The sequence below is a fragment of the Xenopus laevis genome, chromosome 7L, assembly GCF_017654675.1.
Source record: "Xenopus laevis strain J_2021 chromosome 7L, Xenopus_laevis_v10.1, whole genome shotgun sequence".
NCBI classification, from domain to species: domain Eukaryota; kingdom Metazoa; phylum Chordata; class Amphibia; order Anura; family Pipidae; genus Xenopus; species Xenopus laevis.
The window spans coordinates 21,544,285-21,556,459 of NC_054383.1; the positions used below are offsets into that span (position 1 = coordinate 21,544,285).

A 12,175-nucleotide genomic window follows, 5' to 3' on the forward strand; every position below is an offset into this window, starting at 1 on the left:
TTACATTTTAGAAAGAGATAAAAGTTAGGAAATGGATAGAAACATATTTGTGGCATATTATGGGATCCAATAAAGCTATAGAAAGCTCCAAATTATGGGAAGGCCATCTACCATAGACTCCGTTTTATCCAAATAATCCAAATTTCTAAAAATTATTTATTTTTCTTTGTAATAATAAAACGGCATCTTGTACTTGATCCTAATATAATTAATCCTTATTTTAGTCAAAACAAACCTATTGGGTTTATTTAATGTATTAATTATTTTCTTGGGTATCCAAATTTAATCCAATATACATGTAACTGGAAAGAGAGGGGGGGTGTGGGGGACACCCCAGTTAACCCCCATAAACCCTTTTTTCCATATACCTCAACACAAGCCTGACTACCCAATTGAGCAAATTATTCTACAATTGACTACCGAGTTGGAGAACTGTAACTCACACCATAATATATTCAAGTTGGAGAACTATAACTTACACCCATTTTGTTCTACATTGTAGCTGTTGCAGGACTGGGGGAATCATCTAAATATAACCTAGGAGATTTTTGGTTAATAATTTTTATCACTGTGATTTATAATGTACAAATACAATTTTTCCTTTTTTTTTAGTCTTGTACTTATATATTGATATATTTATATTGTTATATGTTTATATTGATATATGTAAATTTTTGTAAAGTTTAAAAGTTATATGTTTAATTCCTGGCCGGCCAGGTTTTAAAGTGGATAATTTTATTGAACAATAAGGGGCACATTTACTATTTACTATTGGTCGAATATAGAGGGTTAATTAATGCTCGGTAGGTTTTAGTTGGCGAAGTAGGTTGTCGAAGTTTTTTTTTTAAAGAGACAGTACTTAGACTATCGAATAGTCGAATGATTTTTAGTTGGAATCGTTCGATTTGAAGTCGTAGTTGATGGTCGAAGTAGCCAAAAAAAACCTTTGAAATTTGAAGTTTTTTTCATTCGAATCCTTCACTCAAGTTTAGAAATGTGCCCCTAAAAGTGTATACCTTCAGATTAACTTGGTCTCGAAACACTCCTTTAATTAATCTTCTAATTAGTTGCTTGCCAGCTTTTACTTGCCAAGTTTTCGCTGGTGACTTTTCGTGTTTTTTTTCTTTAATAAATGTCAACTATTTGAGGTTAGAAAGAATATCCTCGAGTATATTCTTATTCGTGCAATGTGTAACTAGATGTTACTGGGCCCCATTTTATGGCCCCCAACATATCCAGTGGTTGTCTTTTTTTTATTTTTTTTTACAAATATATGTTGAAATTGCTCATTAATTAGGACCTCCTTGGGCCCCCTATACCCCTGGGCCCCCTCTGAAGTCGCAGGGTTTGCTTCCTCTGTACTTACTTCTTTGTACTACTGCATTTTTCTCGAATCGTGAAAAAACCCAACTCGATTTTTGATAAATCAGCCCCTAAGTATTAGATAGTATGCTATCTTTTCATTTATTTTCCATTCTTGTTACCATTTTGGGAACCCTGAAGTGGCTAAAACAAGTCTTGATTGCCATCAATGCAGATCTATTCTTCTAATGTCTACACCAGAAGCAGGGAAAGAATAATGTCATTTATAATCTCAATATGGCACCTTCAGAACTCATTACCAACCTTGAATTACTCTTTTAGAATCCACGATGAGTTGGTAAAAAGTATTACTTTCATACTAATGAGTTGTTGAATTCTGCAATAGTTTATATTATATGGCTATTTTGTGAGGCGTTGGCTATACAGAAGCTATATTGTTTTTTGTTTTTTTAAATGGGTGTAACAGGGAAACATTTTTGGGCAGTGTTCTGGCAATGTTCTGGTAACATGTTAAATTGTTACACCCACGTTGCATAATACAAGTAATACAGTCTACCTAGCAGAGCCCTAGCTGAGCATAAGTCTGAGAAGTGCTGTTTTGGGGCTGGAAAATAACTACACTAAGCGGCCGATCTACTTATATTCGGATTTCCTTTTTTCCTCTCTAAAATTTGTTTTTAAATTTCTCTAAAACTAAAAAATTTAGATTTATTGTGGTGTAAAAAACACAAAAAACTTAGCCAAGTGAAAGCAGTGCAGGTCCCATAGAAGTCAATGGGAGCTGCGCTGATCCCATTGGGCATTTTTTTTAATCCATTGTGGCTTTAAGAAGGTTTGGTAATTATCTGACAAACTTGAATTTTTAGAGGTTTTAGAGATAATCATGTTGGCGTTCTTTTCCTTCGTACTTTTTATGTTCAGATCTTTTAACTTTCATGGCATTCCTGGTTGTAGAGAAATAGTTTTTGTAGTCTCAAAAAGCTCTAATACCACTAAAATTTGACCTTTATTAAATGGACCTCCAGAGACCCAGCAGAACATGACCCTAAAGGTGGCCATGCACAGGCCGATAAAAGCTGCTGAGAGACTGAGTCGGCAGCTTATTGGCCCGTGTATGTGGCCCTTCGATGGCCTTCCCTGATCGATATCTGGCCAAAAGTCGACCAGATGTCGATCAGGCAGGACTAAAAAAACAGTCGGACCATGGACCGCATCTGTTCATTGATGGGGAACCGCAATCCAACCTCCCATGTTCCGTGCATTATGATCTGATCATTTGGCCCTAGTGCTCACGATCGGATCAGTCCGATATCGCCCACCTCAAGGTGACCGGTGTATTGCCATGTTAACTCTCTATGTGGCAGGTATCTTCTGTGGTGTAAGAGAGAATTCTGCAGCATTGCAATGAGGTTTAAGAAAACTGAGAAACCGTGAATTGCTGTAGTTTGTTATACAATCATCAGACCATTTAAACGATGCCCACCCCCTATGACAAATCAACATTTGATAACATCCCACCCTTCGTTTATAACAATGTTATAGATATATACAATATTATAATTCTTTTAGGGCTCTGTGAAAGTTTAATTGGACTTCAGTTTGGGCCTCTTCTGAAAACCTCTGAAAGGCTGTCATTAGTTAGTGATGGGCGAATTTGGGGCGTTTTGCCGGAAAATTTACGAATTTCCCGCGAAATTCGCAAAACAGTGAAAAATTTGTGAAACAGCGCTGGTGTCCCGTTTTTGATGCTGGCGTCCATTTATTTGACACAGACGCAAATTCGCTGGTGAAAATGCGCCAGCGTATAAAAAATGGACGCCGGCGTCCAAGTTTTTTACGCCAACTAATTTTTGCTGGTGAATTTTCGCAAATCGCAGGAATTCGCCGCAAATTTGCGCCTGGCGAATAGATTCGCCCTTCATTAGCTGTCGTTTATCTGACCATGAAAAATTTTTTTTTCTTTATATTAATATATATATTATATATTTCTCTTATTACTTGAAGTTGTTTCTTTTGCTCAGAAATATACACACAGATATACATCTTTCAACACATATTTGAATTTTTAATTAATCAGAGCTTTTCAAGTCTCCCTTGTAAATATTAACATACATTTATTTGAAAGTGTGATATCCAGAACAGATTTATTTCTCTAACTGCGCACCTGAATCATTTGCTTTGAGTTCTGAGGAACTGACAGAGAGGAGAAGGAAGCTCAAACAAACATTTTTAAATGCCTGGAACACATAATGCAGCAGATTTATTTATTCAGAAGGAAAATACTTTTAAATTATTTTCTGTGCCAAATCTACTACCTAATGAAAGGATCAAGGAGACTTGAGCTGCAGGTGGTGGAAACGACCAGACCGTTTTTGTTTTCGTAAAATTAGAATTGTAGAATGAGCATCAAGAATTCTGGAAAATCTTTGAAATGGAGAGTAAGGATCACTCAACAGACAGTTATTTGTGAATCCAGGTTATGTACAGTATAAGTGGAAATTCCACATTGTAAATTGAGAAAGATCTCTGTTTCAGGACATCATTTTATGATGAATTTGTGAATAAATAATGATCACATATTGTTTGAGAGATGGTAAAGGCAACCAGGTCAGCAGAGGTATCAACCAGCCAGAGGGGATTTCTGAGGCGGGTTGCCCACAACCAAAGCATGCTCTTAAAATCATTACGCCGTGGCCATGCCCTTTTATACACCATTGCTGCCACCACATCGCTGTATAAATCTGGAAGACTCTTCACATGAACTTCTTTACAAACCTAGGGGTAGAAGGCAGTTGTGTAAGGAGTTCTTACCTGGCGTCCCAAGATGGCGGAGTCCAAGATGGCGGCGTCCTCCATGTGCTTCCTTCTGGTCGCAGTCCTGTGACATCACGCCAGCGTCAGAATATCCGCCAGCATCGGATTGGTCTCCGGCGCCTAAGCGCCAGCGTCAGAATAGACGCCAGCGTCAAAACGCCTGCGTGAAGACGCCAGCGTCATGACGCCACTGCGTCCGTTTTGGCGCCAAAGGAGGCCTATAAAAGATGCTGAAGCACTGCAGACTGTGCCCTACTATAGGTTCTTCCTCGTGAGTTCCTGGGTGCGCTTCCTGTGATTATCATTCCTGATCCTGTGTATTAACTTTTGCCTGATTTCGTATTCTGAACCTTTGCTGCCTGAACCGACCTTATTGCCTGAACCGACCTTATTGCCTGAACCGACCTTATTGCCTGGACTTCGACTACTCTCTTTCTATATCCTTGCCTGTACCTCGAACTATTGGACTGTGCTTCCTCCTTGGTCCGCTACTCCTGGCTGAGCCTTCGGGCCCCTTACAAGTTGTGCTTTTCCATCTTGTAAATATAATCTCTCATGACTTGTCCACGCTATAAACTCGTCCAGTTTAATTTGTCCAGAATCACTGAGAAGTTTTTCCATTGAAGTCTATGGGGGTATATTTATCAAAGAGTGAAGTTCCGACACTAGAGTGAAATTCCGCCACTTTCCATTCATTTCTATGGGATTTTTAAAGGCGTATTTATCAAAGGGTGAACTTTCACTTTCACCCATTGATAAATATGCCTTTCAAAATCCCATAGAAATGAATTGAGAGCTGTGGAATTTCACTCTAGTGGCGGAACTTCACTCTTTGATAAATTTACCCCTATGAGGGTAAGAGCCGATATTGATGGTCCAAAGGAGTTGTTGCATACTTCCTATTCTTTCCTCATGGAAATAAGTGGTACATCTGGTTAAACTGGATAGATGCGATCATATCTGTGCACAAAATATTCCTATAATCACAAAAAAAAGGTTGTTGAGTGATTCCCAACTACTAGCTTGAGAGCAACGTGCTGCTCACCAACCCCCTTAGATCTTTCTTCCAGTGGCTTCAAGAAAATGCTTATTTTTGAATTCCAGGCTTATTTTGATTGAATAAAAACCAGGTTTACTGCCAAACCGAGCCTCCTGTAGGTTGAGAGTCCACAGAGGGGCTACCAAATGACCAATCACAGCAATTATTTTGCACCACCCTGGAACATTGTGTTTAGTGTGGGAAAGTCAAAGTTGGAATTGCCTATTTTTAAGTGTTATAGTTAAAAACTCTTAAATGTTTCTTAGAACATACATTATTGTACTGTCTTATAGATCTACCTTGTGTCCAAAATATTAATAATCATAAAAGTACTTATTCAGTATGTAACTGTAATGTGTAGTCGTACTATAATGTTTTGCAAAAAGTACTTGTCAGCTGTTCATTGTGCCCGATGTTCCCTTAATATAAGCACAGAGGCTGCAGCCGAACAGAGAGAATTCATAACTTCACAAGTCTTTCTTAGAATCAAAAAAGGCAAAGCACTGAGCTGTCTCATATTAATTGGAGGAGCTGTGGTGGCACGATTGATATTCATTTTTCCTTCTTTTTTTAATGAAAGGTTTATTGAAATATTTAGCCTGAGCGGCTTGTTCCTTGCTTAATTAGAGAGAATACCATAACAGATATGAAAATGAACCAACTGAGCACAGAGGATATTATCAAGAACATTTTAGCATTGAATGCAGATTTTAGGAATTGGAGCTAGCAAAAAAATCTTTTCACTGATATAACACAGGGAACTAATGATTACAACTTTTTCTAGAGCAGAGGGGTCTTTAGACTTTTTTGGGCCTGTAATTGTTGGGGTCCATCATTTTTTTTTACCCCCTTTCTTGCCAAAAAAACAAAGTCACACATATATGGAAACATGTTGATCCCAGTCTTCTATAGTTTCAGAGATATCCAATATATTAAGGGGTAGATTTATTAAGGGTCGAATTGAAAATTCGAATTTTTGAATTTTTTTTTATGGTCAAAAGTCTTAAATTCAAATTGTTATCCAAACTCAATTTGAGTTTCAATTCAAATTTAGAATTTTGAGATTTATCATACTCTGTCTCTTTAAGAACTCAAATTCGACTATTTCCCACCTAAAACCTGCCATGTTCATGTATAAATCAATGGGAGAGGTCCAAGGACCAATTTGAACATGTTAGTAGCCTTCCTGACATTCAAGTTTTTTTTCGGAGAAAAAACTTGAAAAGAGTTTTGTCGAATTTGATTTGAGTTTTCGAGTTGGTAAAATTTGTCCGAGTTTTAGATATCCGATTTTTTTAATAAATACCCCCCACCCCCCCAGTCGAATTTTGAGTATATTTGAATTTAAGGGGCTTATTTACCATGGGTTGAATTTCGAATTGAAAAAAGACCAACCGAAATTAAGTGGAATAGGTCCATTTTCGCATTCGGTCGGATTCAAATCGTACAAATCGAAGGAATAGCTAATTAGATCAAATTCGATTCAAAGTTTTTCCAAAAAAGTCCACCAATTGACTCCAAGTGGGTTCTAGGAGGTCCCCCTAGAACCCACTTGGTTTTAGATGGCGAATGGTTGAAGTCGAATTTTTAAAGAGACAGTACATGATAAATTTGAATATTAAAATTTTTTTCAAATTCAAATAGAATTTGGACTATTCCCGAGTCGAAGTACACAAAAAATAGCTCGAAATTCGAGTTTTTTTCATTCGAAAATTCACCTGACCTTTAATAAATCTGCCCATAACCGTTTAAAAATTCGAAATTTGACTTTAATAAATGTGCCTCCCCGTGTTCATCTTTAAATTTTACCATAGCTAGTCTTCTGGCTAGGCCCCCAACTGCTTTAGGCTGCTTAGAAAAAGGTTATGATCCAACTTTTCATAACGTTTTACTAAAAATAAAATGTCTATTCATTGAGCACATTGAGAAGTGTCATCATGTAAAATAGACTTGAGCACTATGATTTCCATTCCCAAAGTAAATATGTATATAAAAAACTATAGGTAAGGTGGCCATACACAGACTGATTTAAACTGACGATTAGGGTCCTTTAGACCTATTCAACAGCTTATCTTCCCATATATGGGGCCTTCCAATGAGCCTCCCAACCGATATCTGGGCAAAAATTGGCAACGTCAAGTGGACAGGTTTGATTATCCCGTCTGATTGAGGACAGAATTGGCTAGTTGATGCGGTCCTCGTCCCGTCAGCGGCTATTCCCATCATAATTGGCCTTGCCAAACGATTGGATTAGCCCTATATCAACTGCCTTTGGTGGGCATGTCGGTGGAAAGACTCTTATAGCATATGACCACCATTAGTCAAGCTTAAAGTGTGACTTGTCATCTGTACTAAGGTTTGCATAATATTGAACCCATCAGTAGACTTCAACACAGTGAAGGTACTTATTTTGTGAAAAGACAGATGGTAATGAAAAAGGGGAACTGCAATTGAATTTGGAACATCTTCAAGAGACAAATTAAAAGCTACCTGTGGCCTGTAGATGTCACTGTGCTCATACTTATACTGTGCATACTTCCTGGTAGCTTAAAAGTGAAAGTTACTGTTGCGTAATGCCCGCATGAGCCTGCTAATAAAGCACTGTTATGTACTCTCCTTATCCTCGGCTACCCAGAACATAACAAATTGATGACGAGATGGCTCTTCTACCTCTGCAACAGCCTGCACCTTTTCTTCCAAACCCTGCTGAGCCTACCATACCTTTTACTGCTTGGATGCGTATGTTTGAAAATTACATTATTGCTGCTGATAAAGGGGAGATTTCTGTTGATAGAAAGCTTGCTTTACTTATTCACTGCCTGGGAGCAGAGGGATAGCGTATATTTTATACATTACCTGATGAGACTTATGAAACTGCTCTTACTGCTATAAAGAACTTTTTTGTGCCAAGAGTAAATGTGGTTGCTGAAAGATATAAACTCCGCCAACGTGGACAACGTAATGGCAAATTCACAAATTTGTAGCAGCTTTGAGAGAGCTGGTTGTTACCTGTGAGTTTGGGACTCTAAAAGATTAAATGCTAAGAGACCAAAATAGTGGAAAAAACAAACTCACCTCGCATTAGAGAGAAGAATATTGTGTATAGGAAATCTTCAGTCTATTCCTCACAAGCAAATGGAGAAATCTAGGGACATCAAGTTGATGTTGCAGACGTCAAACTTCCACTAAATACTGTGCCTACAAAATCATCTACTGCTGACATTGTAAAACGTCAACAAGCCAGATGCAAAGCTTATACTAACAGAAAACGTGGTGCAAGAGAAGTACACTTTCAGCCTGAATCTTTAGTCAGAATTAAGAAACCAGGAATACTGAAACAAGGACAATCTAAATTTACTACACCACTTGAAGTGAGACGCCAGCGAGGACCATACACATATGAACTGTCTGATGGTCGCATATGGAATGCAAGTCATCTTGCTCCTGTTAGGAATGACTTTGGAGAAGCTCCATTTGATAAAGGACATTTTACTACTCCTGATGTCAACTGCAATAGGCCTGAAGAAAGGGAACCTATAAGGCGTACTGAGAGAATAAGAAAACTACCTGCATGGACCAAGGACTTTGTTATGTGAAGAATGTATAATATTGTTTTAAAATGCATACTGTTTAATTGCTGCTGTTATTATAGTTGTCAAAATGCTTTCCTACTATAGGGGGAATATGTGGTGTTTATACAAATGGCCTGTAGATGTCACTGTACTCATACTTATACTGTGCATACTTCCTGGTAGCTTAAAAAGTGAAAGTTACTGTTGTGTAATGCCTGCATGAGCCTACTAATAAAGCACTGTTATACTCTACTCATCCTCAGCTACCCAAAACATAACACTACCCGAATAACTTCATGAAGAGTTCAACCAACTGCTGGTTTCTCAACCGGTGTCAATAAAGAATTCTACTGGTGCTAAACCCTAGCAACCAACTTTTAAATATAAGAGAAACAAAACAAGCAATTGAAATGCAACTAACCTATAGCAAAAAAAAAAACCATAATTAAAAACTGTTCAGAATCATGTTTATACTCTAGATTAACTTTAAGGATTCCCTTTAAACATAAAATAAATGATGAAATTCAGTAAGTATACAACAAACAAGCCAGGTATGCAAAATGTTTCATCCAATGCAACCTTAAAGCATATAGAAAGTATGAGCATCGGCAAAAACAGATCCTTATGATAAATCCCTAATTAGAAGTGTTTTGAGCTTAGTCAGAGCAGATCGGTGCTCACAGCTGCAGAGGTGTCCATGCCAAAATTTCTTTTTTGCCATCCTATGATCATTAATCCTCTCAGAACGATCATTTGGATATCCTTAAAGTACTGAAGTCATCAGGAGCTTTGTAACTACAAGGTCACAAGAGAATGATTTGTGAAGACTTTGGCAGACTCCTGCAAATAAATATATTTTCCAAAATGATGTAAAGTACAACATATTGATAGGTCTTTAATATAAGCTGATGCTACAGGGTTGATTATTAAATTCTGATGCTAATTGCACTGGTCTCTGTGCTGCCATGTAGTAATTATCTGTATTAATTACTATCAGCCTTATATTGTGACATTTATATTCTATGTGTACTGTATATTGTGAGTGGGTCCCTAAGCTCAGTAAGTGAGCAGCACAGAGCATGTGCAGTGAATCCACAGAAAAGAACATGGGGAGCTATTGGGGCATCTTTGGGGACAAAGATCTTTACTGCTAAAGGGCTGTGGTTGCCTTGGGCTGGAACAGAAGCCCAAAACAAAATGTAGAACATGTCTAGCTCTCCTTTAAATTAACTTGCAGTATGTTATAGAATGGCTAATTCTAGGCATCTTTTCAATTGGCATTCATATTTTCTTTTTTATAGTTTTTGAATAATTTGCCTCTGACTCTTTCCAGCTTTAAAATGAGGGTCACTGACCCCAACTAAAAAAAGAATGCTCTGTAAGGCTATAAATGTATTGTTATTGCTACTTTTTATTACTCATCTTTCTATTCAGGCCTCTCCTAATCATATCCCAGTCTCTTATTCAAATCATTGCATGGTTGCTCGGGTAAATGGACCAAAGTAACCAGACTGCTGAAATTACAAACTGGAGAGCTGCTGAATAAAAAGTTATAAAAATAACTTGAAACTACAAATAATAAAAAATATAAAACCAATTGCAAATATCACTCTCTACATCATACTAAGGGGTAGATTTATCAAGGGTCAAATTTTGAAGTTAAAAAACGTCGAAATTTGACCATCGAATTTTCCAAATTCGATAGTTGAACTTTTCTTTTTGAATTTTTTGCCCGTTTTCAGGCGAAGTAAAATTGTTTGATTGATTAGAACGATTTAATCGATCGATCAAATGATTTTCAAAAAAAAAAAACTTTGACTTTTTAAAACTTAGCCAAATTTTGGCTCTAGGTTCTAGGAGGTCCCCATAGGCTAACATAGCAATTCGGCAGGTTTAAAGTGGCGAAGTCAAAGTTTCTTAAAGTGACAGTACTTCGATTTTCAAATGGTCGAATATTCAAAGTATTTTCAATTCGAATTGAAGTCGAATTTGTCCTATTCGATGACCGAAGTACCCAAAAAATACTTCGAAATTCTAAGTTTTTTAATTTGAAAATTCACTTTGACCTTTGATAAATCTGCCCCTAAAAGTTAATTTAGGTGAACAGCCCCTTTAACCAATGGCCAATATGGCACCCCTATTATCAGCCTATATATGAAACCTGCTCAATCCTGGTGCATGTGATAGGGATATTATATTATAAATGATAATAGGCCAGGGAATAATGTATTCAAATAGGCGGTTATTTATCAAAGGTTGAGTTGATTTTTACCCGCAAAAATCACGTTTTCAAGGGTACTTTTTCAGCCAAGATTTTCTGGTTTAAAATTTTTTTTTTAAGATTTATTATACCTGGAAATAGCACGAATACAAAAATACACCTGCTAAAACCTGTCGCGGTCATGTAGGAGTCAATGGCAGAGGTACCTTGAACCATTTGAAGATGTTTGTAGCCTTCATGATGTACAAGGTTTTTACTAGGGATGCACCGAATCCACTATTTTGGATTCGGCCGAACCCCCGAATCCTTCATGAAAGATTCGGCCGAATACCAAACCGAATCCAAAAAGTTTTCTGACAAAAAGTCACGTGATTTCCCTCCCCACCCCTAATTTGCATATAGGGTTGGATTCCTGCTGAAAAAGGCCGAATCCCGAACCGAATCCTGGATTCGGTGCATCTCTAGTTTTTACGGCGTGTTTCACACGAAAGCTCTAATAATTCAAGTACAGGTATGGGATCTGTTGCCCCGGAACCCATTATCCAGAAAGATCAGAAATACGGAAAGGCCGTCTCCCATAGACTCCATTTTATCCAAATTTTTAAACATGATTTCATTTTTCTCTGTAATAATAAAACAGTACCTTGTACTTGATCCAAACTAAGATATAATTAATCCTTATTGGAAGCAAAACCAGCCTATTGGGTTACATGATTTTCTGGTAGACTTAAGGTATGAAGATCCAAATTATGAAAAGATCGGTTTTCTGTAATATCCTGCTTCATGTAAATAAACCTTTTTCATAAAAATATACTTTTTTAGTAGTATGTGCCATTGGGTAATCATAGAAAATTGCCATTTTAAAAAATAAGGGCCGCCTCCTGGGATCGTACGATTCACTGTGCAACAAACCAAACAAACTTTACTTCTAAGGTCACATGAGCCAATTAACAGACAGAGTTCTGTCTTTTGCTTCAACACTTCTTCCTGTTACAGTTAGAGCTGCAGTATTTCTGGTCAGGTGATCTCTGAGGCAGCACACAGACTATCACGAAATGTTGGCTCAAGGCAAGAGATGTAAAAGGCAATATTTACTTAAATATATATTCCAGTTTGCTAAGATTCTTTAATATGTCACTTAATATGATATAAACTATCTGTTGCTTAAGTATTCATTTTGGGGGTATAGTTTTCCTTTAAGATTTA

General features: G+C 37.3%; 1 protein-coding gene across 3 annotated transcripts in view; it reads left to right on the forward strand.

Annotated features, from left to right (window-relative positions):
* Positions 1 to 12,175, forward strand: part of XB5817455.L (provisional ortholog of heparan sulfate-glucosamine 3-sulfotransferase 1 L homeolog) — a 117,415-nt gene that overhangs the window by 48,964 nt on the left and 56,276 nt on the right. The gene's annotated exons all lie outside the window — the stretch shown is intronic.